The following is a 25,715-nucleotide window of genomic DNA, read 5'->3' on the forward strand; positions in this document are numbered from 1 at the left end:
AGCATTAATAATATTCCACTGAAGGAAAACCGGGTCACAGCAGCACATATGTGGCTGCCTCATTTTTAAGAGCATTTATGCAGTAAAAAATGATGGTGATACATCGATGACTACAGTCTTCCTGAAGGAAGATCATGGGTGATTTTATGTTCTTTATTATGCTCACTTATGTTCCCTGGTGTTTCGACAGTAAATACGTTTCCCTGCTGTGCTGAAACAGAGAAAATGTACTCTTTTTCCATTTCTGTCCATTAATCACCGAGGTGACTCTCATCCAAGTTATTTTAAGGGAAGGAAAATGCTGGCCAGACACTGCAGCCTCACGTGTCCAGACCAGCTCCCACCAGCTCCGGGGACCGATGGGGTGCAGACGTCCAGTCCTCTAGGTGCAGGGGGGACAGACGTCCAGTCCTCTGGATGCGGAGACATGGTCGGCCCTCTGCACCAACTGCGAGGTCGTGGTCCTGAGATCCGCAGTTCAGGGGCTCCTCCGGGTTCTGGAGGAGCCGAGCCGCCAGAAGCAGGGCCCCGGGAGGAGGCAGCGGCGGGGAGCGATGGCAGCGTTTCTGCAGGGCAGGAAGTGTGCCCACGGAATAAGAGGACTGGCTTCAGCGCTGCTGGTGGGAAACGGTCAGCGGGGGTCGGTGCAGTGGCCAGCGGGCCTCGCCCTAGCTCAAGACAGCCCGGGACGGTCTGGCCTCCCCTCCCGCTGGGCGTCCGGATCAGGGCTACGCCCAGGGGCCCCGTCCGCGCCTCTCATTACTCCCCCCAACCCCCAGCGCAGACCTTGGCAATGATCCATCAACGGATCCATCAACAGTGGGAGTTGGCACTTGAGCTGGGGCCCTCAGGCCATTACGGGCTGCGGCTTATCTTCCTGAGTCTCATCACAAACACCCTATTTTTACGTCACCGGTCTTGCTCTCCACTGTGGCAAGGACAGTACAGGGGCTCTGGATCGGCTCCTCCTACAGATCAGAGGCTGGAACCCTCCCAAGAGGCAGCGCATCCATCGTGTTTCTTGTTCTCAGCATCAAAAGTCACGTAATAGGTTTATTCTAATGTTCTACAGCCCCCGGATCAGCAAGTAAAGGTACTGAGTATTCTCAGCGGTTGCTCGTACGTGACACGCGCTCGTATTAACCTTGGCAGCAGGTGCACGGACTTATGACATTAGCAGAGTCATAGAAATCTGATTTTAGAAACTTGCAGGTCATCACCGTCCTGCACACGGGGTTCCTCTGCAAGCAATGCCCTTTATTTAGGCAGCGCATCCTCCCTGCCATCCGCGTTCCGGGCGCTTGCTGGAGTCGCCGTCATAACTGGGTTACGTCAGGCGCCGAGTGTCGTGGAGGGGAAGGAAACTGCTTAATTTTTATTAAGAGAAAGGGAGAGAATTATGCCCCTGCTACACGCCCAGACGAAACAAAGGGGAAGGTGCCAAGGGAGGACTCGGGGGCAGGAACGTCCGGCGCCAGCAGCATCGACCCCGTGGGAGGCCGACGAGGGGCCCGCCCGAGGCCTGAGCAGAGACCCCGGGAAGGACGCCAGCGGGAATGAGCAGCCAAAGCCACCCAGCTGTCTGGCCCAGGGAAGGATGTGGTGCACACGCGGGGGGACCAAGGCCTCTCCCTGCACCGTGTCCCGGGTCAAGGATGCACCCCGGGCGGGGGCCTGGCCGTGGAGGCACCTCCTGCTTTTCCTGCACAGCGCGGGGCGGATGCGTGGGGCTCAGCCAGCGCCCCCGGGAGGGCCAAGCCTGGGGGGCGGAGGGTGGCGGAAAGGAGCGGGCCTTCGGGATGCCAGTGACAGGCCACTGGCGGGGGCAGGACACCCCGGAGGCAACGGCTAGTGTCGTGGCAGGTGGCGCATCAGCCCTTCACTCGTGCACACAGGAGGCATCTGGTTTCTCTGCTGAGAGATGCTGTGGCTGGAGGGCCACCCCCGAGGTACCGCGCCACCCCCTCAGGGGGGACACAGGCTCCAATATCGTGACTCCGGGCGGCAAGGTCATGGGCTTTTTATTTTTTTTAAATATTTTATTTATTTATTCATGAGACGCACAGAGAGAGGCAGGCAGAGACACAGGCAGAGGGAGAAGCAGGCTCCCTGCGGGGAGCCCGACATGGGACTCGATCCCGGGACCCCCAGGGTCACGGCCTGGGCTGAGACCCCCAGGGATCCCCTAGAACTTGTTTGCTGATGTAGTTCTTACTTACACGTAGGCCGTACCTGCAACTGTGTAGTTTAAAGTGCTTACAGCCACGCCTCCCCTGAAATGTGAATCTGCGGTCACGGGGTCTCGCTTCCAAACATGATCCACAGGTCCCAAGATCCCCATCCTCCAACTGTCACGAGATGTGAGTGACCCGGACCATTAATGACAAAGCCCCCGATTGTCTCAAACACCATCGTCCCTGTGGGACAGAGCCCAGCAGGACCCTCGGCTGCCGGGACACACGGGGCTCCGGCTATGGGTTCTGGGAGCCCGTTGGGGCCCGAGCCGACCCCGCTCCTCCCTGTGTGCGATGGCGAATGCCTCAGCTGTCTGAAATCAAGGTAGCGCGGTGACCTCGCTGGCTGCCCCCATATACCTGGAAGTTTGATAAAAATCTTTATTTGAGAGCGAAAGAGAGCGAGCACACGCACCTGAACCCGGGAGAAGCTAAGCAGGGAGCCCAAGGTGAGGCTCTATCCCAGGCCCCAGACGGACCACAGCTGGCGCCAAGGCAGCCCCTTAACCGACGGAGCCACGCAGGCGCCCGACCAGGGAAATTTTACCTCCAAGGCCTTTTCCCAGGATGATGGGGAGCCGTCAGTGAGCCCAGCACCTCTGTAAGGTCAGCTGCGCCAACCGACACAGCTGAGCCCTAACCTTACAGACGGGGGCAACTCTAGGCCCGGCGGCCAGCTGGCCGTGGCCATGGCCGGGAGAGCCGAGGACAGGGCGGTCATCCCGAAACCCCAATTACTGAGCGCTTAGGGTAAGAGCTGATGAAATGCTCTGCAAAACATATGGCATGCGACTCCTCAAAATAGCCCCCGTCCCACTGAAGAATGGGGTCAAGCCATGGGTCCCTATGGACGATGACAGCAGGATGGGCCCGTGTGCCCCGTAAGTGCGGCGACCGCCTTCGACACAGATTCCCTGCCGTCTCCCTGGGTGGCAGGGCCCGTGTGCAGGGCAAGCACTGGCCCCCACCATGCCGGTGGGTGACTCCCCCCTGGCTTTTGAGCTACACTCGCCCTAATCTGAACTCTGGTTTTGCCACTTATGAGCCTTGTGGGTGTGGGGAAGGCGATCCTCCAGGTGACGACCTCCAAGTGACGACCTCCAGGTGATGAGTGCGTCACCTCTGAGCTGGCGATGACCCACAGTGTGAGGGGTGCTCAACAGCAGCACGCTCGCTCCTCCTACCGCCCTCAGTCCCTTTTACCACCAGAAACTGATCTTTTCCAGGCCACGTAGCCAAGCACGTGGCCCACGGGCTTGCAGGCCGTCGAGGGTCCCTGGGGCTGGAGGCCCAGGCTGTAAGACGGCTCCAGAGTCACCGGGAAGCTCAGCACAGGGAAAGCCACGCCCGGGACCCCCGCCCCGGCCCAGAGAACTGCTTCCTGGAGCTTTGGCCTCACGGGCGGCCCAGCCCAAGCAGCTGGTGACGGGCCCAGGCATAGTCCGGGTTTGTGTGTCTGTGCCGAGGGGCGTGGAACCGAGCCCCTGACGCTCCTGGACAGCAGCTGGGCAATTGCCCGGCAGCTAGATGCCACCTAGGCCAGCTGTCCATCTGCCTGAGACGAGGAGGGAGAGAGCCCTCCGCTGAGAAGGGCTCCGGGAGCAGGATGCTGGGCAGCAGGCCGGGGCGACCGGGCACAAGGCTTCAGGGCAGCAGCCGCCAGGCAGCTCTGCAGGAAGCAGCATCTGGAAAAGGCAAGAGGGTCAGGACCTGCCCAGCACGGGATGCTCAGGCTCGGGCAGCCCAGCTACCCCCCGACGGCTGGCCTTGCACACCCTTTGGGTCAAAAGACACCCGGGCCGGCGCTCCATGGTCGCAGCTGATGGGTCAAGACACGGGAGCTGTTGTTCAATCACAAAGAAGAAAATCCCAGCGTTACAATCTCTTGTACTCACTCACTAAGATTTTCGGATCATAGCAAAGGGCAGTTGCTTCTCTCCAAAAGCATTTGCCACAGGGTGTCGGCCTGGGAAGGGGACGCGGGGACGGCTGCGGGAAGGGTGTGCTTCGAACCGTGGCCCACAGGGAGGGCAGGGAAGGGCCCACCTCCGAAGCTGACACAGGCCGGTGTATGCGCTTATGCGCCTACTGTTTCCGTCTCACTTAGCAAATAAAACTCTAAAACCTCAGTTTTAGGGAGAAAACGTCTTCAGTGCAGATGACACTTCCGGGGGAGGGGGTGGGTCCCAGGAGGAACAGAGCCGACTCAGCCCCCCACCTTCGGCCCCACGGGGGCAAGTGATTCCTCCTCCCAGTGCCTTCATGGGGGTGGGGTCAAGCTGCCCTGGAGCTGTAGAGGGGTGGCTCAGGGGGTCACAGGCCAAGGCGGAGGGCGGTGAACGCCGCCGGGCTGCGCATGGCTCCGCAGGTGAGCCGAGTCAACCTCAGCAGGTGCTGCAACCATGCAAGGTGAGAGCCCGTGAGATGGTTTCCTCCTTCACGGAGAAGGCCCTCCAACCTAGCAAAAAGCCCCTCTTGGGGACAGCGCAGCCCACTGAAATGCCACAGCTCCTATAAAACCTGTAGTGGCTACGGCCACATGTACGGGCACCTTTGCCTGCCCCTCTCCCCCCTGCGAAGAGCACGTCTATGCCCTAAGGGACTCTCATGCATCATCTCATCTAAGCCTCCCAACTGCCTGTTAGGGACCTCGGAGTCTTACAGCCACTGTAGAAATAATAACATGGAGGGTTAGGAAGGGTAGGCAACCTCTCGGGGGATCCCCGGGGGGGGCTCAGCTGTTGAGCGTCCACCTTCAGGTCAGGGCATGACCCCAGGTCCCGGGATCGAGTCCCCCGTCAGGCTCCCTGCACGGAGCCTGCTTCTCCCTCTGCCTGGGTCTCTGCCTCTCTCTCTCTCTGTGTTTCTCATGAATAAATAAATAAAATCTTAAAAAAAAAAAGAGTAAGCAACTTCTCAAGGTCACAGAGCCACTAAGTGGTGGCTCCTGAATGGGAGCCGCGGTGAAGGCCAACCCTGAACCGTGACTTGGCGCTGCTGCTGTCCTGTTTCCTTCGGGCCCCGTGGCGTGACGGACAAGCCCCATCACGGTACAGGGATGAGCCCCCGGCAGAGAGGCTGAGACCCCAAATCTGATCCGAGGTGTTTGCCGAAGGCCTTAAGGCTCCCACGGTTTAAAGGAAAGCTGAATGGGGGATCAAAGGGGGAGATCCAGCGAATCGAATGATGACGAAGCAAAAGGACTTGGGAGGCCAGTGCAAAGGGATGGCTCGGGAGTCTTGAAATCCATATCCTGCCTGAAATCAATGTGCTCCAAGCATGCTGAATGGTTTTTTTTGTTTTTGTTTTTTGTTTTTTTGTTTTTTTTATGCTGCATGGTTTTGGGGATCCCTGGGTGGCGCAGCGGTTTGGCGCCTGCCTTTGGCCCAGGGCGCGATCCTGGAGACCCGGGATCGAATCCCACATCGGGCTCCCAGTGCATGGAGCCTGCTTCTCCCTCTGCCTGTGTCTCTGCCTCTCTCTCTCTGTGACTATCCTAAGTAAATAAAAATTAAAAAAAAAAAAAAACACTTGTTTATGCTGCATGGTTTTAATGCGGTGGGACGTAAAATTCAAGTGCTCTTGTGGACAGTTGAGCGAAATGAGTACAAACACAGCATTATTCCCTGAGCAAACATTCCCCACATGGTGCGGTTCCTGAGGAAACAATAAAAATAATCCAATTCGGTTATGCAGGGCTCACCTTCCCCTGATGGTAATTAGTGCTGTTCCGGGGAGGGGGGGGTGGCGCGGAGACCTGGCAACACAGAATCACTAATCCCGATGAAGACCCATGTGCTCTCCTATGTACAGTTCCCAAATCCCATCTCTTATTATAGATATTTATCCTCCCTACTAAGACCCCTCACAACCAACTCTGTGATTCTATCCTCACCCTGTCATCTAGTGCGGAACGTAACAGGGGCTCAAAATAGATTAGTTAATGCATCTCACCTCTTTTTGTTTGTCAGCTCAAGAGAGGACCCTGTCCAGGAATTACGGCTGAGGCGTAAAGCTGAAAAGTTGGCCATATATCCCAACATTCTAGTGAGACCTTCCCGTGTGGACAGGCACGTCCCGCACGCAGGTCCTACTCGTAGCCCTCCTACCACTAGCCAAGAACCCCTCCACACCCGTATAAAGGGATTAGAGAAGAATTGCCAGAAAGCTAAACTTTGGGGTGGGGGGCATGAGTGTTTGCCAGGGGAATTATCTCCCTTCCCTAATCAAAGCGGGAAATGGGGCAGCCGCAAGAGAGGCATCTGTAAAAACTTTGAAGTGCGCACAAGAAGGAGGGATCGGATCAGCACGCCCCGGGTTGGGCATCAGCTCAGCCAGTGGGCTGAGATGCCTCCCCTGTGCCCTCATGAGAGGCACGGACCAGGGCCGGGCGAGTTCTCTGCACTCCCACCGGTGTCGGAACACACAGAGGGGGACTTGGACTCTATTTGCATCGTCCAACTCCCCACCTCTGGGGACTATCTGCTCTCCAGGGTGTCCTAGCCCCAAAAGGCTACCGGGCGGGCTGCTGGGATTGCGAGTGGCCAAGCTGGCGCTACATGTGCCTGACATAGAAAGGCCTCACAGGCTTCTGTAGGCCTCAGCAGGAAACTCCAGGTCAGCCTCTGGACACCAGTCACAGAGACTGGTGCCAACACACTTGTTCTCTGTCCATACCAGCGGAGGGGGGGTCCTGCTGCCCCGTTCTGACCCTAACCTCCCACCCAAGGAGATGGTACGCAACTGGATTGCCCTCACCTCACATGCTAGCTGCCTATGCGGGCCCCAGGCCACCTATAATTTTGACCCACCGGCAGCGAACTCAGGAGCTCCCACCACCAGTTGAGGTTTAGTAAGTCACTAGAAAGACTCACAGAACCCAAGAGAGCACAATGCTGAGGACTCTGTGGCTTTATGACAAGCAATACACTTAGAGTAAGGTCTGGGAGGGACTGCAGAGCTTCCACAGGATCAGGGTCCGACACGCGATCAGGTGATAGCACCTTAGCAGCTTCTGCATGGAATCAGGCCGCGCCACCTACCAGTACCTCAGGGTGCTTACCGATGAGGACGCGCCCCGAGCACTGTATGGAGGTTTTTTTTTTTTTTTTGTATGGAGGGTTTTACTGGGGCTTCGTCACCTCACCGTGATTGGTGGACTCATCTGTCACGTGATTTCACTCAATCCCTTGCTCCCCTTTGCTCCCCAGGGGTCAGGCCGGCCCAAGTCTCCAACCATGTGCTCCATCTTCCAGGCGACTGACCTCCACCCGGAAGCTCTCTGGAAACCCGCCAGATGATGAAGTAGCAAAGATCTGTCTGTTACTCGGTAAAATGCAAGGATTTTTGAAGTTCTGTGCCAGAGACTAGATGCCAAGATCAGATCTATCCCCCTAATCTCACCCCTCACCAGGGATAAGCGGGAAAAAGCCACAACCATCCGGAGATGGTTACGAGCTCCCACGCCTACTTAGCAACACATTTTAAAAAACTCCTGCCCTCTCCCCTGCTCCCAAACCAGAACCAGAACGTGTACAGGAGGGAGGAGAGGGTGGCCTGTAAAGAAGACAATGTGCTTCTTAAGCCCCAAGACTTGTCTGGCCTGGAAAAAGAGGGAAAGAGGCCTGAACCAGAGAGAGGCTGAGATTTTACAACGAACCAAACGAGGTGTCAATGACCCAAAAGAACCTTAAAGTTATGGGATTTTCCCCAACATACCATTAAAATGGTGGAAAGTAGGATTGGACAGCACGGTTGAAGGCCCGGGATGGAAAAATCGTCTCACGATTTAAAGCTCACAGACCTTAAACACGCAATTACAGCCACTTTTAGTGGGTAGGATGGCTAATATGACAAAGACAGAAAATACCAAGTGTTGGCAAGGAAGTGAGGCCACCACGACTCTCATGTACTTTTGAGGACTACGGGTTGCTCCAACCGCTTGGGGAAAATGTCTGACGGCGCCTCTGGAAGCAGGATGCAGGCGTGGACCATCGATGCCACCTTCTACCCAGAGGGACGCACTCCGCAGAAGGCCATCCACATGTTCATCAAGGACCCGTATGTGCTGCAATGTTACCAGTGGCAAGATCCACACTCACCTGAAGATCCCCAAACGCCCATCCACAGCTACATAGATTTTTTTTTTAAAGCTGGGGAATGTTCATAAAAAATGATGTGGTGAGAAGAATAAGTAATCCATCACTACACGGAGCCATGCAGATGGATCCCGCAAACGATGCTGGTATGGAGACCGGGCTTGGGAGACGGAGATCACGTTCCCCGTTGGAGCAAAGGGCAGATTTGTTGGCGATCCACTGTAATGACCTGGCTTCCTGCAGCCCGGGATTTCTCCCCTGCAAGACAGCCCAAGTACACCTGCCAGTGTGACCTGCCCTTCCTCAGGTAACCCCGGTGGGATGGGGGCAGGGCAGCCCACGCGAGGAAAGGATGACACTCTAGCCATAGCAACTGCCCTTAGGTGGCAAAGCACCTTTGGTCTCCCAACCGGGCGTCTCCATACCCTTTCCCAGCATCTCTGAAACCGGTGAATTTGATAGCTTGTAAATAGGGTAAAAGCTCAGACCCCTTAGAGTTCTTGATGCCATCATGCTTCCATGGGCACACATTTGAAGAATAATGCTTCTCCCGGTATATCTATTGATTCGATCTACAGATAATATTAGGAGGAGTTCCTATGCAGTTGCCCAAACCCCACGCATCAGCGTCCGTTCCTCCAGCTCAGCACACCCGTGTATTTTTTTTTAATTTTTTAATTTTTAAATTTTGTATTTTTTTAAATTTATTTTTTATTGGTGTTCAATTTGCCAACATATAGAATAGCACCCAGTGCTCATCCCATCAAGCGCCCCCCTCAGTGCCCATCACCCAGTCCCCCCCACCCCCGCCAATCTCCCCTTCCACCACCCCTAGTTCGTTTCCCAGAGTTAGGAGTCTCTTGTGTTCTGTCTCCCTTTCTGACATTTCCCACTCATTTTTTCTCCCTTCCCCTTTATTCCCTTTCACTATTTTTTATATTCCCCAAATGAATGAGACCATATGATGTTTGTCCTTCTCCGATTGACTTATTTCACTCAGCATCATACCCTCCAGGTCCATCCACGTCGAAGCAAATGGTGACACCTGCATATTTTCAACTCTTTCTCTAGAATGTCAGTTGCTTTCAGCAGACCCCTCCCCACATTTTTGCATTGCAAAGATGCACTGGTTTCCCTCTCTAGTATATCAGACTCAGGCTGTATTTGACCTTTCTCTTCACAGTACGAGGCTCTCTTCTTTCCAGCCGTCCAGAGAGGCGTGCTGCCTCCTTGCTGCTCGGGGGGCTTTGTAGGCTGCCACCGAGCTCCCCCTCCGGGTGACCCCAAGTCCCCCGTGTCTCCCTGATGAGCTTTAAGATCCGGCCGTGTGCTCCCATTTTCTTTATGAGGCTGTCACAAGAACAAAGAGCCATCATCACACTTCACATGACAGCCTAGTGTGACATTGCAGCGATGGAAAATAGGAAAAAAAAAGAAAGAAAGAAAAAAAAGAAAGAAAGAAAGAAAGAAAGAAAGAAAGAAAGAAAGAAAGAAGGTGATGTCTTCCCTAAATCCCAGACCCCGAGTTTGCTGATCACTTTTTTTCTTCTCTGTTTCCCAAGAACAATGTTTCCTATTATTTTTAGGGCATCTTGCTGTCTATTGGGGTTCTTCTCCATCTAACTTCTCCTCCAACTACAATTCTACTCTGCAAAAAATTTCCCACCCTGCAAAAAAAACAGGAACAATATCAGAATGGCATCTTAGTCTTTTCCCAATAAAAATGACTATTTAATCAGATTATATTTCACATGATCCAGCCAAATGCTTCCAAAACAGTTTCGGGTTGAACCTTTTCTTAGGCCGAGTCAGATAAACATAATTCTTGCCTTTAACAGTCTTTTCCAATAAAAGGTAAAGATTTTTTTTTTAGATTTTATTTATTTATTCATGAGAGACACAGAGAGAGAGGCAGAGACACAGGCAGAGGGAGGAGCAGGCTCCATGCCAGAAGCCTGATGCGGGACTCGATCCCGGGACTCCGGGGTCACGCCCTGGGCCGAAGGCAAGTGCTCAACCGCTGAGCCACCCAGGGATCCCCAAAAGGTAAAGATTTAATATCATTTCTGTGTTGTGTGTTAAAAAAAATGTATATTTATCAAATTATAAAGCAATGTGGAATTATCAAATAATGCATTCTATCAGACTTCTAGAGGGGCTGTGACCTTTTGTCTCGCCCACCATCTCAGCAGCGTGTCACTTGGATCCATCATGTGACCCACACACACCTGAAACTCGCTCTTCGAGAAGTTAGCTTAGGTACCTGGTGAGCGCAAGAGCCTGCTACAGCGTGGTGGGGTCCTGGGGAGCTGAGGCCTAGCTGGGCTCTGGGCCTGCAGCCCACGAGCTGCACTAATTTATACTCGACAGTAAAAATTATGTCTTGCTCTTGGTCGCTGACCAGACTGTCGCACAGGGTTAAAGCTGGGACGGACCTCAAAGCTGAAATATGCTCAATGCATAGGAACCCTTCATGCTGCGGGGTGCAGAACCTGTTCCTGGGGTGTCTCACCGCCCGACCGTCTCCGCTGCACATATCATGGGACTTTTCAGCAAAAGGTACATTCGTGAAAACAAGTGCAAGTGGCTACTGAGCTGGGAGTCCAGGTTAACCGACCCTTACTTCTCCCCTGGCTCACAGGTACCGACAGTACTCTGGTAGCTCTGTCTCTGTGAGGTCCACCTTTAACCCAAATCGCTAGTGACCGGCTTTCACTACAGCTTCACCGTGCACCAGGTCCCGCGGAAACATACTGAGTCTCTGAGCACCCAAGCATCCATCCCGAGAGATGTGCGGAACAATATTCTTTTCTCAAGCTTCCTGGAGCTTTTCTTGAGTCCAGGTTTCTGGTGTCCAACATCTCCCGCAATTTTCTTCTCCTCCCCATTTACACTCGAGTTACAGGGAGGCCCTACACGATGCCTTTGCTAGGAGGTTCTAGGACGTGCAAATAACTCCACTGAAGTCAGACTCCGTAGATCTTTATGAGGAGGCAGTCACGTGCAGCAGCATGACGGCCCGGTAGCCCTATCAGCCCACTGGAGTGCTGTTGTGCTTCCTTACCTGACTCTTCAGCTGATGGTTAACTGGTTGGAACCTCCTGCCATACAGAGATCATGGATCCTTCTGCGACTCTGGACATGCCTGGTAACCGCCGAGGGAGACGGGGAGACTTGACGATGAAAACACTATCCTGAGATATGCCCTGGCCACACACCACAAGCAAAAGAATCCTCTTATTTCTGCATTAGGGGGCAAAGTAGCCACCGAAAATATTCTAAATAAATGGATCGAACTCATTTGAAAGAAAAATAAAAGGTCAACCAGTTGGCGATCTGATTGCTACACATGATATGTTCTTGTGAAGTGCTTGCAGGAACAGAAAAAAAAATGGGTAGTGTTAATGGATAATGCACGTGAGTATGAAGAATCTTAACTGGGGAATCCCTGGGTGGCTCAGCGGTTTAGCACCTGTCTTTGACCCAGGGCGTGATCCTGGAGTCCCGGGATCGAGTCCCACATCGGGCTCCCTGCATGGAGCCTGCTTCTCCCTCTGCCTGTGTCTCTGCCTCTCTCTCCTCTCTCTGTGACTATCATGAATAAATAAATAAATAATCTTTAGGAAAAAAAAGAATCTTAACTAGTCATGAGGAAGTATGGCATTTTGTGAAAGATCATATACTAGCAAGGATTTCATTTTCCATCACTGGAAATATTGAGAAATAGTTGAGGAAGTGATTTAGAATCCATAGCTTGGGAATTCTATGTGGGCTGGAGTATACAATCCATAAACATTTGTTGAATAGATTCCCCTAGAATGGGGGGAAGCGAACAGATGTCGTCAATTATAACAACGAATCACGACTACCGATCTCCTCAGGGACTAATTTCCACACACGATTTTGGCCCTGTCCCTGGGATCCTCATTGAGAAGGGACACCAAGGACTTCCCCTCAAGGCCTGAGCTCTGCACAGTGAAGAAAACAGGCCATTCCAAGGGAATTTTTTTGAGAAGCAACAGCAGTAAGTTTTGAACACAAGAAAGACCAAGAAGCAGCTCAAGGAGAGCAGATACCTCACACGGTGGTCCTGACAGTGAGTCTTGTCCGCACCAGTTTTAGCTAGAGAGAAAGAAGGGAAGACTGTGACCACACCCTGCCTTGCGTCGTGCCAGGGAGGGGAATCTTGGTAAGCTCTAGGCATTTTGTTTTGAGCTCTGATTTATACCAAAAATCACATGTCAATTTGCCCTAAGTGCCCTAAGTGGCCAACTGACAGCCCGTGAAGGTTGTGGCATTCTTCTCTCATGTGGACGGACTGCAGCGGTGATCAGCGGCTGTCTCATGAGTTATAACTGGACATCTTGCATGGCCTTAGCCATTTTACTCAAGTCAAGGGTAGGAGGTGTAAGGAAGCTGACCTTACCAAAAATGACACCTTTCTTTTTTTTAAGATTTATTTATTTATGATATATAGAGAGAGGCAGAGACACAGGAGGAGGGAGAAGCAGGCTCCATGCCAGGAGCCCGATGTGGGACTCAATCCCGGGACTCCAAGATCGCGCCCTGGACCAAACGCTGGCGCTAAACTGCTGAGCCACCCAGGGATCCCCAAATGACACCTTTCTGCCTGCAACTGTGTTTTGGTCATTTCTTCAGGATGATGATGGGTTTGCGTCATTCTTCAGGTGCACTTTCTGACCTCTTCCTTCCCCATGATGAGCAGTTTACTTAGGCAAGGTGGTAGCTGCCAGAGCTTGAGGGTATTTTCTGTGATGAGAATATGTAAATGGTCCATGTCCTGCTTGATCTCATTATCTGCCCCTTCTGAGGACAGTGTCTAAAGCAACCAAAAGCCTGGGTTAGTGGAAGCAGTTGCAACCTCGTCTCTTACCAAAGATTCCAGGCGGTCATTAAGTAGCCCAGGGAAACACGTAGCTCCCAAATCTCAGTGGCTTAGGATGGAGCTTGGAAAAGTAACCGTCATAGTTAATTCCGTCATTCAATTTTAGTTTCAAGGGCTCTCTCTTTAATCCACTGGATCCAGAGCTAAGGTTCTGGCCAATGATGTGGCTCCTTGTGGTTCTCCAGCTCTTCTGAGGAAGCATCTATGAACCATACATGGAGAGATCTGGAAGAGAGTGTTGGTAAAGCAGAGGACTTGCTTTTGAGAATTATTCAAGCCTTGAATAACTCCATGTTGATTTTTCATCTGAAGCACCTGTAGCAGAAACACCCCACGTCTTTCATTAAAAGTGTGCTGTTTGCAGGGGATGCTGCAGGCCACCCCCGCCCTTCAGCGGCGATCACACGTTCAGAGCCCGGAGGGACAGAGATGTGACTGGTGAGGGGGCTTGGGGGCTGTGGCCAACTGCGGAACTCACTGGCCAAAGAGGCAGCCCGGCTTCGGCTCCTGCCAGCGGCTGCCATGCAGCAACTGGGGTGACGGTGGCCAGATTTTCTACTCGTTGGGAGAAACTAGAAACCTTAAGTTTGAAATTTTTTTCTTAAAATTTATTTATTTTTGAGAAAGAGAGAGAGCCCAGGAGTGGGAGGGGCAGAGAGAGAGGGAGAGAGAGAATCCTCAGGTGACTCCCCACATGGGGCTCCATCCCACGACCCTGAGATCCTGACCTCAGGCAAAACCAAGAGTTGGCTGCCCAACTGACTGAGCCACCCAGGAGCCCCATAGAAATTCTAAGGTTTGGGTTACATCAGTTGCTTCTGAAATGCAGGCAAATAACTCAAAAACATTTTGAATGCTCTCTGGGCCAAATAAAACATGAGTGCAGAAGATTCAGTGATGGGGGACAAGCCTGCAAACTCCACCTTTAACGTGTCTTTGAATTTTTGCTGACACCCATGTTTCACAGTCTTTATTTTTCAGAAATGCTATGATGTTGCTATTGAGTGTGAAAAAAATGAAATCTGGGCAGCCTGGGTGGCTCAGCGGTGTAGCACCACCCTCGGCCCAGGGCATGAGCTTAGAGGCCTGGGGTCAAGTCCCGCGTTGGGCTCCCTGCATGGAGCCTGCTTCTCCCTCTGCCTGTGTCTCTGCCTCTATCTCTCTCCCTCTGGGTCTCTCATGAATAAATAAATAAAATCATTAAAGAAAAAAAGAGAAATATTTGATGTTTACCTTTTAGATTTTAAAATAAAGTCTTAAAAAAAAAAGAAAATGAAACCTATTGTTACCACGGTAGCCTCGGCATTTTCAATAATGAGTACAGATGATTTGTATTTAAACATTATTAGCTAGTATGGAATTCTACAAGTTCAAAATATATCAAATCACTATTTTTTAGGAAAAGCAGGCTATTGTGTTTTAATACTATCCAGCATAGAATCAGTCCTAGAAACATTTTTGATTCAGTAAAGTCAGAAACTCTATCTCTGAGCATTTCCCCTTTAATGTTAAAACCTGTGTACTTCTGAAGGAAATGCAATATATCCATTTCTGGTTCATTTACATTAAATCATTAAAATGTTGCTTATGACCCCTTTGATGTCTAAGAGGCTTTTGGAAGTCATTCAAAAAATGTTCTAATGCTTTTCTCCCTGTGGTCACATTTTTGACCAAAATAAACAAGTTCAAACACCAGACAATTCTATTTCTAGGCTAGGACCCAAAACCTACAGACTCTATAAATTCTACATAGAGAAAAATGAATGATGGTTTTTTTTCTCCTAATTAGCACTATCTCCATTCATTCCCACCCAAAGAAACAACGAAACAAACTCATCAAGCAAAGAATTCCCATCTCACAATTGCGAGACACAAAATCTACCCACTTTTAAGTCGGACTCTGAGCTGAGGTCAAACCCTTAGATTCTTTTTTTTTAAAAAAAAGATTTTGTTTATTTATTCAAGGGACACACACACAGAGAGAGAGAGAGAGAGAGAGAGAGAGAGAGGCAGAGACACAGGCAGAGGGAGAAGCAGGCTCCATGCAGGGAGCCCGACGTGGGACTCGATCCCGGGACCCAGGAGTCATGCCACGGGTCAAAGGCAGCTGCTAAACCACTGCACCCTCCAGGGGTCCAAACCCTTAGATTCTTAAAAAAGAACATAAACGTGGTCACGCGGCTCAAAGCTACTGCCTGCCGTTTGTCTGAATACACACGTAATGGAGGCTGAGAAGATACGCCGTATGGGAAAGGAATGTGTATTTATGAGATGATTCTTTATGCAGGGAGGACATCCATCGCTTTACAGTCACATTCGAGCAGACAGGACGGATCTTCTGCGAGAGACAGAGCTGTCCCCACGTCACCAAGAGCTGTCACTTAAAATACGACTCTGATTAATACCGTTTGTACACTGGATACAGACTAGGTTCCTCTCCTTCCAGCAGGAAATGCAGCTTTGTAGGGATACAGGCAGGGAGCACATGTGAACTCTTGGGATTGGACGACGATGAAACGACCCCAAACATGATCATTCCTCGCTACTTCCTGAGATCTGTTCTTCAAATCCCCAAACTAACAGTTCTCTGAATTTATGGTTCACAAAAGCGTCCGAGGGTTTTGAGACCGCTCACTCAGCTGCACGGAGAGTGCAGAAGGGAGGGGATTCGAAGATGTGCACACGCGGGTCAGCCAGGGTTCATTCCTTGACGTCTTCCAGTTATTTGTTAGGGGCTCGTGGGAGGGGACGTTCACTTCTGTAGACACAGGGTGGATTTTCCGGAACTTGAAGCGCAGGTACCTGTAGGCCCACGGCTAGACCAGAGAAGCCCGGCTGCCGAGAGGGGCCCAGAAGGCAGGCGGGGCTGGGGCCGCTCCAGGGGCAGCGCGAGTGGTGGGATGGATGTGACGGCCTGGCCTGCGGGGTGACCAAGCCTCGGCCCGCTGCCCCCACAAGGCCCCATCGCAAAGCAGCGAAGTGTGCGGACCGCCACCCCCTCCACCGCCTGCCCTGCTGCACCTGTCCGGCCTCCTCGGGGGCCCCACGCCACCCTTTCTCTCCCCGACCTGGGCTGCAGCCCCGGCCCTAGGCCATCAGAGGCATACACGTGTCCCGGGGAAGAATCAGGATCATTAGAAGAGGGCACCTGGTGGCTCAGCGGTGAGCACCTGCCTTCACCCCAAGGCATGACCTCGAGGTCCCAGGATCGAGTCCCGCATCGGGCTCCCTGCATGGAGCCTGCTTCTCCCTCTGCCTGGGTCTCTGCCTCTCTCTCTCTCTCCCTCTGTGTCTCTCATGAATAAATAAATAAAATCATTAAAGGAAAAAAGAGAAATATTCGATGTTTACCTTTTAGATTTCCCAAATAGGTCCTCTTTCTGTCCTTACTGAGCTGAGCTATGACATGCCGACAGGAAGTGCGCTCATCTCGGGTACACACTCAGCGAACCCTCACAAACGTGTCTGTACGCGCGACCACCACCCAGATGGTGCTGTGAGCACTGCCACAGGCTCTGGAGGCCCCCGGCCCCTTCCCAGCCAACACCCAGCCTCTTCTCGCAACACCCACTACCCCTCAGGAGCTGCCTTGCACACTAACTCCGTGACGTGAGCTGCTCCCTGTTCCCGAACTTCCTTAGAGTACACAGTCTTCTGTTGACTTCCTTCACTCAGCGTAAGGTCTTCAGGACCCACTGGCGCGGCGTGGTGGAGCAGCAGCTCTTATTTACCAGCACATAATCAATCTCTTATTCATTTACATCAAATCCCTAAAGGGCCACTTTAGACATGCGTTTGATGTCTTGTGATTACGTATAGATGTCTCTCAGTTTATTCAATCTATTGTTGATGACGTTTGAGTCATTTCCAGTTTCTATTATGGGCAAAGCTTCTCGTGAAGGTTTCTGATGGACGTAAACACATTCCTCTGGGGCACGTACCTAGGGGAACAACAGGCACGCAGCTCAGGTAGGCATTGCCGAGTGGTCTCCAAAATGACTGTACCATTCCCGGCGTGTTCCTGGCAACAACGGAAACGGGTCCCACTTGCTCACAACCTTACCAACACTTGGTTTGGAGCATCTTTAAAATATTTTAGTGTCCTGGAAGTCATACAGTGGTATTTCATCGTGGTTTCCATTTGTGTGAGTCTGCTGACTAACGATGGTGAACACTTTCCATGTGGTTACGGGCCCTTTTTATATTCTCTTTGATGCCGAGCCAGCTCAAGTCACTATATATATTTTTATATTCAGTGGTTTTTCTTTTGATTATTGATTCATGGGAATTCTTTATATATTATGGATGCCAACCTTTTGTCAGACACCTATATCGTGCATATTTTCTTCCAGTCTGCGCCTTACCCCTTCATTCTCCTATTGGTGCCTTTTGAAGAGTTTTAATTTTTTTTAAACAATAATAGAATATTTTATTTTTTATTTATTTTTATTTTGTTTAGATTTTACTTATTTATTCATGAGAGATACAGAGAAAGAGAGAGAGGCAGAGACACAGGCAGAGGGAGAAGCAGGCTCCATGCAGGGAGCCCGACGGGGGACTCGATCCCGGGTCTCCAGGATCAGGCCCCAGGCTGAAGGCGGTGCTAAACCGCTGAGCCACCAAGGCTGCCCGAAGAGTTTTAATGACGAGTTTTAATTTTAATGAGTTTTAATTTTAATTTTTAAAAATTATTTATTTATTTATTTATTTATTTATTTATTTATTTATTTATGATAGACATAGAAAGAGAGAGAGAGAGAGAGAGAGAGAGAGAGAGAGAGAGAGAGAGAGAGAAGCAGAGACACAGGAGGAGGGAGAAGCAGGCTCCATGCTGGGAGCCCGATGCAGGACTCGATCCCGGGACTCCAGGACCGTACCCTGGACCAAAGGCAGGTGCTAAACCACTGAGCCACTGAGGGATCCCCTTAATTTTAATTTTAAGTTTTAATTTTAATGATGTCCAATTTTTTAAGCCTATTCTTTTGGAGCTAGTCCTTTTAGCGTTCCAATTTTTTAAAACTGTGGCCTGTGCCAAAGTCACGAAGATACTCTCCTGTTTTTTCTTCTAGAATATTTATTAATTTATTTCACACTTGAGGTGACTGTTCATCCTGAATTAGTATTTTCGTGTGAGGTAGGGGGTCAAGGGTAATGTTTTCTTTTTTTTTAAAGATTTTATTTATTTATTCATGAGAGACACACAGAGAGAGGCAGAGACACAGGCAGAGGGAGAAGCAGGCTCCCTGCAGGGAGCCCAACGCGGGACTCGATCCCGGGTCTCCAGGGTCACGCCCTCAGCTAAAGGCGATGCTAAACTGCTGAGCCACCCGGGCTGCCCGAAGTTTTCATGCACATATCTAATTGTTCCAATACAAGTAATGAAAAAGATCATCCTTTCATTGAATTGCGCCTCTGTTATAAATCAAGTGACTACATATGTGAGTCTGTTTCTGGAAATCGTTTTAGGGAACAATATTTGATGTGTAGTTTCTGACTTCCAGAGTAAGTTCGTGCAGCCAATTATCAGAAATAATAGCATCTTTTAATTATTAGAGGCAGGTGTGGTCAAAGGAGGAAAAGGTCTTGCAATCGGGCATTGTGTTAGCTCAAAGTTGGAAAGCAGACAGGGAGGAACCCTGGCGGACAGGCCCTCCCCAGACGCTTCCACTGGCCTGGGGTGGGAGCAAAGAGGAGAGTGGGATGGGACACGGGAGCCTGAAGATGGGGGCCTGGACCAAGGAGGACAAGTCAGCCTGAAGAGAGGTCAGCACCAACTGCACGGGATTGGGCGCCTGTTCCGAGATGGCCATTCCCGGGACCACCACCCGCCACCGGGTGCTTTCAGGTGACTTCTTATGGTTCGCCTGTTGAAGGACTGTGGGAAACACTCCACGTTTCCTCAAAGCAGCAGAGGTCTCTGTGACGTGTGTCCCCTCACCCATTATAGTAGTTTTGTAGGCCCGTCATTCCTTTTGCATTACATTCTTTCTTGCTCAAATAGGTAGAATGATTTTCTGATCTTTCTGACCAAAGCCTGACTGATCTAAGGGGTCACCTCCTTAAGAAACTTCTTGAAACAGGAGTTGATCCAATCCATTATTCAACTTAACGACAATTAAATGTCATACGCATGAGGAGTACAACTCTTGGGTGACTGGTCCTGAGGCTTGCTGTCGGTGGCCAATCCTTTATCTCACCCAATTTCATTTCACCCGCCCCAATACCGACTCAACCAATACTGACTGAACAGATTAATAAAGTTTGAGACATTTTGGTTTAGCAGAAAGATGATGAAATGTGGCATCAAAGAGGCCTTAAATTGGGGCCCCCGGGTGGCTCCACAGTTGAGCGCCTGCCTTTGGCTCAGGGCGCGACCCTGGGGTCCCGGGATCGAGTCCCACGTCGGGGTCCCTGCTTCTCCCTCTGCCTGTGTCTCTGCCCCTCTCTCTCTGTGTCTCTCATGAATAAATAAATACAATCTTTATTTTTTTTAAAAAAAGGCTTTAAATGTAAGTTTTGACTCTGTTCTTATAAACTCTGCAATCCTAGGCAAGTTATGAAGACTCTCTGAGCCTCCTCTGTAAGGTGTAACAGAAACTGCTATTTTGCCTGTTTCACGGATTTCATGAACTAGTGAACGCACTCCCTTCAAACTGTAAAGCATTTAACAAACATTAACTACTGTTAACAAACACCTCTCTTCGAGACGATAGACGTTAGCTGTGGTCCGGACCAGGGCGGGGACACCTTCTTAGTAATAAACATTCTAGTAATACCTGCTTAGTAATAAAATTCTAAGAGGCAGCACTTATTTTAGGCTGAGCACTAAGTTCCTTACCTATATTAACTCATTTAATTCCCTTAATAGCCCTATGAGATTAGCACTGTTAGTATTCTCTTTTACCAGACAAGGAAACTGAGGCACAGACAGGTTGCGTCATTGGCCTAATTTTACAGCTTGTAGACAGTGCAGCTAGGATGTGAGCCCAGAGATCCTAGCTCCGTGGCTTTCAGCCACCAAGAGAAATTTGGAAATGGGAAGAATTATGTAAATATATAAATGAAAAGCAAAGATAGAAGTTCAGGTGCCCCCTACCAGGCTCCCTCCAAGGAGACAGAGCTGGTCGGCGTCGGCTGTCAAGCCTGTTCCTCCTGCTGACGTCGTGCAGCATGTGGACGGCTGGATGGTGGGAGGGGGCACAGCCCGGCCAGACGAAGGGCGGGAAGCCCAGAGGGTGCTCAGGTCCCACAGAGCGCTTGGGGCAGGGCCGGCCCAAGCCAGGCCCAGGTTGGCCCTCGAGGACATGCCGCGTTTCCAGCAATCAGGAGAGCATGGCTCTGTGGGTGGCTCTGATCAAATTTTATTTTATTTTATTTTATTTTATTTTATTTTATTTTATTTTATTTTATTTTATTTTATTTTTTGGCTCTGATCTGATCAAATTTTAAATTGCTTCATTGTAAATTACTACGTATTAATGGATGCTTTTAGGACACCGGCATCCACAAGGGCCGGAAACCCATGTGGCCCCCGGAGGAAGGTCACTCCCATGGCCCAGTGCCCTGGGGGCAGGCAGGTGGCCCAAGGACTGCAGGAGCCCCACCCGGGCTGGGAGATGGCACCGGGCCCTGCGAGCCTGGCCCCCCGGGCGCCCCGCTGCCCACAGACAGGTTGTGGCCTCCCTTATGCCTCTGTGGCTGCAGTTCATCCCCCGTGACGAGCAGCGAGGGAGATGCAAACACTTCCACCGCAGCCACGGAACCAGGCCCAAGTGTTTAAAAAAAAAAAAAAGCCTCCAGCCCTTTGAAAAGTTCTCCTACAGTTGTTAAAACCAGACAACAGGACGATGCAAGTGGGCGAGTCTGCAAACAGTCCTGGCGAGTGAACCTGGGCTGAGACCTTGCAATCGAGATGAAGGGGGGAAGGTGGCTCTGGGCTGTGGCATGTCCAGGGTCGACGAGCCATCAGGGCTGCAAGCACGGGGCAAAGCCCCATTTTCGTAGGACTGACTGGCAGCTGAAACCGGGAGAGAAGGTGCCACCTGAAAGGCGACACGTCGCTGGCAAAACCGAAGAAGCAGCGAAAGCAAAGTGTGGGTGACATTTCCCAGCTTCCTTTGGGGAGACGGTGCTCAGACTTGAACCGAAAATGTTCTAGTCTCCCTCTAATTATTTTCCCAGATGCCTTGGAACACTCTCTGAATAAAGACTTGAGAAATCTGAGTAAACTGGAGACTAAGGCCTTTAGAAAAATACAGAGACTTACCGTGTTATTGTATTGTCGGACGTACTCTATTAGCCACTCTCTGGACTTCGGAGTTACATTTATATAAAACGTATATATGTATACGTATATATATTTTATATTATATATAAACGTGCACTCGGCAGGAATCTCGCGGCCAGTGCTTGTCATTTCTCACCAGTTCCAGCTTTAAAAAACAATGTCCCCTCAATGGACAGCATGTATCTGGAATCTTCAGAACACCACCCAACAGCCCTGTCTTTCCCGTCAGTAGGCCTCCCAGGTCAGGAGTCTGTTAAGTTGTGATCCCCAGGGGGCTCAGCGGTTGAGCATCTGCCTTCAGCTCAGGGCATGACTCCGGGGTCCCAGGATCGAGTCCTGCGTCGGGCTCCCTGCATGGAGCCTGCTCCTCCCTCTGCCTGTGTCTCTGCCTCTCTCTGTGTGTGTGTCTGTCATGAATAAATAAATAAAATCTTTAAAAAAAAAGAAGTCTGTTGAGTAGATGAACCTGAACCTTGGAAGCGCGTGACCTCGTTGACGTGGACTAACCGAAGACAACGCAAAAATGAAGTCTTACAGAGCAAGGGCCTCGGCTGATAAACCCTGAGGTCACCCTAGGTGTTTCTGATGGTGGGATGTGCTGGAAACCACCCTGCCCTTTTGGGCCCACGTCCTGCCCCTTTGATCCCCCAAATCTGTTTGCAGCAACTGGAATCACACAGGGCGGGGCGGGTGAGCTGCTGCCTAAGTGACATCTTCCCCGGGGTTCAGATGTGTGTAGACGTATTGGGAGTGGCGAGGTGGGGCACGTGGACGGGGAAAGGAAGCGCGAGTTCCCCAGCGGAGAATCACTCTGTGGAACCAAGAGGCAGACCGGGCCCGGGGGGCCACACCCAACAACAGGATCCACGGCGGCTCGCAGTGGGACACGTGTTCCCGGAACACACAGCCAAGTTTGTGGAGCAGGGAATCCTCCCCTCCTGCTGCCCTGGTGGCATCTGTCCAGTTTTCTTTTTTCTTTTTTTTCTAAATTAGAGCTGGATCTGTACATTGATAGGTGTTGTGGGAAACCCTGTGATAGTCTGAGGCCCAAGGGACCAGGCCGTGCGCCCCCTGCCCCTGGGAAGGTGACAGAGGGACTGAGTGTCTTCCTTCCGATGTTACAGGAGACGGCAAAGTGGTCGTTGCCCTGCGGTGACCGATGGCACTGGTGGCGGCCAGGGTGAATGAGCCAAGCAGAGGGCTTCTGCGGGGTCACAGGCTAGAGTGTGGCTGCACGCAGCACAGGCCTACGCGGGAGTCCTTGGAGGCATCATCCCTACGTGGGTCCATGGATGGGCAGAAGGCAGGCACCGGGAAGTCACGCGTGCACGTGGCGGCCACAGGAGGTAGGAGGGTGACACACGGGGCTGAGAAGAGGCAAGAGCCGGGCGGCAGCAGCCGCAGTGTCTCGGGATACACCGAGGGCACTCGAGGCGGACCGGACCCCCGTGGGTCACAGGGCGGGTAAGAAGCAGGCACTTCCTTAATGCGGCTTCACAGACGAGTCTATAGAAAGCAGGACAGCAGGGCCCTGTGGTGGGGGTGGGGTGGGGGGGTGGGGGGGCGCTGATAAATTTTTTAATTGCTTAATTTTAAATTACTTCAGTATTAACGGACGCTTTTAAGATGTTGGCATGCGGTCATCCTCAGGCATCTACCATTTAAACCCACTCCTGCTTCCGTTTAATCTTGTTCACACCGTAAAGTTGCCCGGCAAATCCGCTGCAGCTGATGTCGCGTCTGTAAGCGCCCTGACCTACGGAACGGGGACTCACGCGGCGCTCGGGTGGCGGCAGACACTGGGGGCCGAGGAACGAGGCCATCTGGCCGCACGGGAGCCGTAGACAGGAAGTGGCCTGGTGTCTGGTTGACAAAGCCCACAGGAGGCGGTCACCTTGTGGAGAGAAAACCTGTGCCAATGTCCCCACAGGGCCCTGCCGTAAGGACCCATTTGTCTGAGAGCCTGGGACAGAGGAGTCTGCAGACCCGCGGCAACCTCTCCTGGGCCCCCAGCTTGCAGACTCCAGATTCCTGGTCCTCTCGGCCTCCACAGTGGTGCGAGCCAACTCCGTGCATCTTACTGACTCTACGTTCCTGGAGGACCCTGACTAATACCAGATGTAAGTCTACACCCGTGTCTGGATCTGGGTCTATACCTTCTCTTCTCTCCCCTAAAGGGAATTCTGATTTTGTTCATGGAGATTCTTATCCCTTGTGTCCTTCGAGGACATTTTTCTCTGCGAGGCTGGGTCCTTTGGCCTCTGATGACACAGAGTTAAGAGTAACTACGAGGAAATACAAAAAAGGCTGGAAAGTGAAGGCTACTGCAGACATTGAGGGGCATCTGCATCAAAAAGAAGGGAACAGGTGTATATGTATATCAGAAAGTGAAGAAAGCAAAAATTTTGTTTTCGTTGTTCTAAAACATTGTTGGATTCTCTTATTTATTCCGAGAAATACATGTTCAGAGCTTGAGTACCTTTTGGTGGCTGGACTGTGCTTTCTTGGCTCGACCGTGCTAAGACTGGGCCATTAGGGCCATAGCTTTATAAGAAGCTCCTCCGAATGTCCTCCAACTAAATAATCCATGAATTCTATGGATTTCTATGTCTTTCCAATCAGGAATTTATTTAGCCCTCAAGAGAGCTAAACTGCAATGCAAGCAGTTACTGCAGATCCCTTTTTCCAGAGAAGGAAGGAAGGAGAGAGAAAAAAGAGGAGGGAGTAAGAAGGAGAAGGAGAAAGAGAGAGAGAGCAATCAAACTGCGAGGCTGTGACTTCCCGTAATCCTTGAAATGAGACTGTAGCACAGCCCATGGTGAATCAGGGCCTGGCCTCCCCAGAGCATCCACCCTACCGCATTGGCTAACCTCCTGTGCATCTAGTTTAGCACTTGTTATGGACCATCCTTGAGAAGATGGAGAAAAGCGTCACACAGACCACCTTCTGTGGCCTGCAGTTCAACGAGAGAACTGGTTGAGAAAGGCCCGATGGGGCTCTTGGCAATGGCGCTGTGAATGTGGGCCAGGTGACTGTCGTGGAGGCCGCTCTGCACGTCATAGGACGTGGTGCTGCATCCCTGGCCTCTACCTGTTAGATGCCAGTAGCATGAGATGCCACCTCTCATAAGCTGCCACAGCTAAGCAACCAAAAATGTCTATAGACGTGGCCCAAACCACCCCCGAAGCAGAACCACCAGTTTAGATCCTTCCTAGTCAATACGTAGCAATACGGGCATCACCCAGAAGCTGGTTGAATTTGTAGGATCTCAAGGCCCATCTACATCACACGAACGTTGGGACCTCTGTGTTTGAAGATTCCCACGTGACCCATATGTACACCGAGGTCCGTGAAGCACTTCCATCTTGCTGAGGCCACCTTACACACGCAGAACGCTAAGGGGCATCTGCCATGAGCAAAATATGGTGTCTTGCCCTAGGGAAAAAAAACCTGATAAATGGAATTGAATAATCCAGGTCTCACCGACTACCCACTTCGTATGTGTTCTTCTACGCTAAGTGTGTTATGCAATTCTTCTCATCATCCATATAATCGAACAATATGTGGCCAAAAATTATGAGACAGATCTATATTTATTTACATGCATTGATGTTCAATGGGCATCTTGTTAATTAAAAAAGCAAACTGCCAAAGAGTATATGCTGTAGAGCCTCAGTGTTGTGAATATAAATTAATTTAAATTGCATGCACATAAGAAATCCATCAGAGTATCAGAGTATATGAACAAGAAAATTTTTAGCATCTCTCAGGAAAAAGAAAGGGATTATGGGTGGTTTTATCTCCTTCCTTAAAATATTTTTAGGGTTTTTCTGGATATTATAATTAGCAAAGAGAAAACTCCTTTTTTTCAGTTGTGCAAGAGATGACCTTAACATCCATGTCCGCCGAGCCTCACAGTCTGTCCTCACAACAAGGAAGTCCAAGATTCATCAAACATGTGCACATTATGCCTCTTCTGGATGAAATTTATCCCTTGATTCTCCTAGAGACCACAGAGAGCATGAAGGGTGGCCGTGACTCTGTAACAGCCTCTGTGCTAGAGGCAAGTGGGGAGAGGGTGCCTGAGAATGCGCGACAGGCGAGGCAGAGACCAGCTTGTGGTTCACTGGTCCATCCCCTCTAACCCCTTTGCTTCTTCGGATCAAAGGAACGTGAGCAGAAGTGAGATG

The sequence above is a fragment of the Nyctereutes procyonoides genome, unplaced genomic scaffold (genome assembly GCF_905146905.1).
Source record: "Nyctereutes procyonoides isolate TBG_1078 unplaced genomic scaffold, NYPRO_anot_genome, whole genome shotgun sequence".
NCBI lineage: Eukaryota > Metazoa > Chordata > Mammalia > Carnivora > Canidae > Nyctereutes > Nyctereutes procyonoides.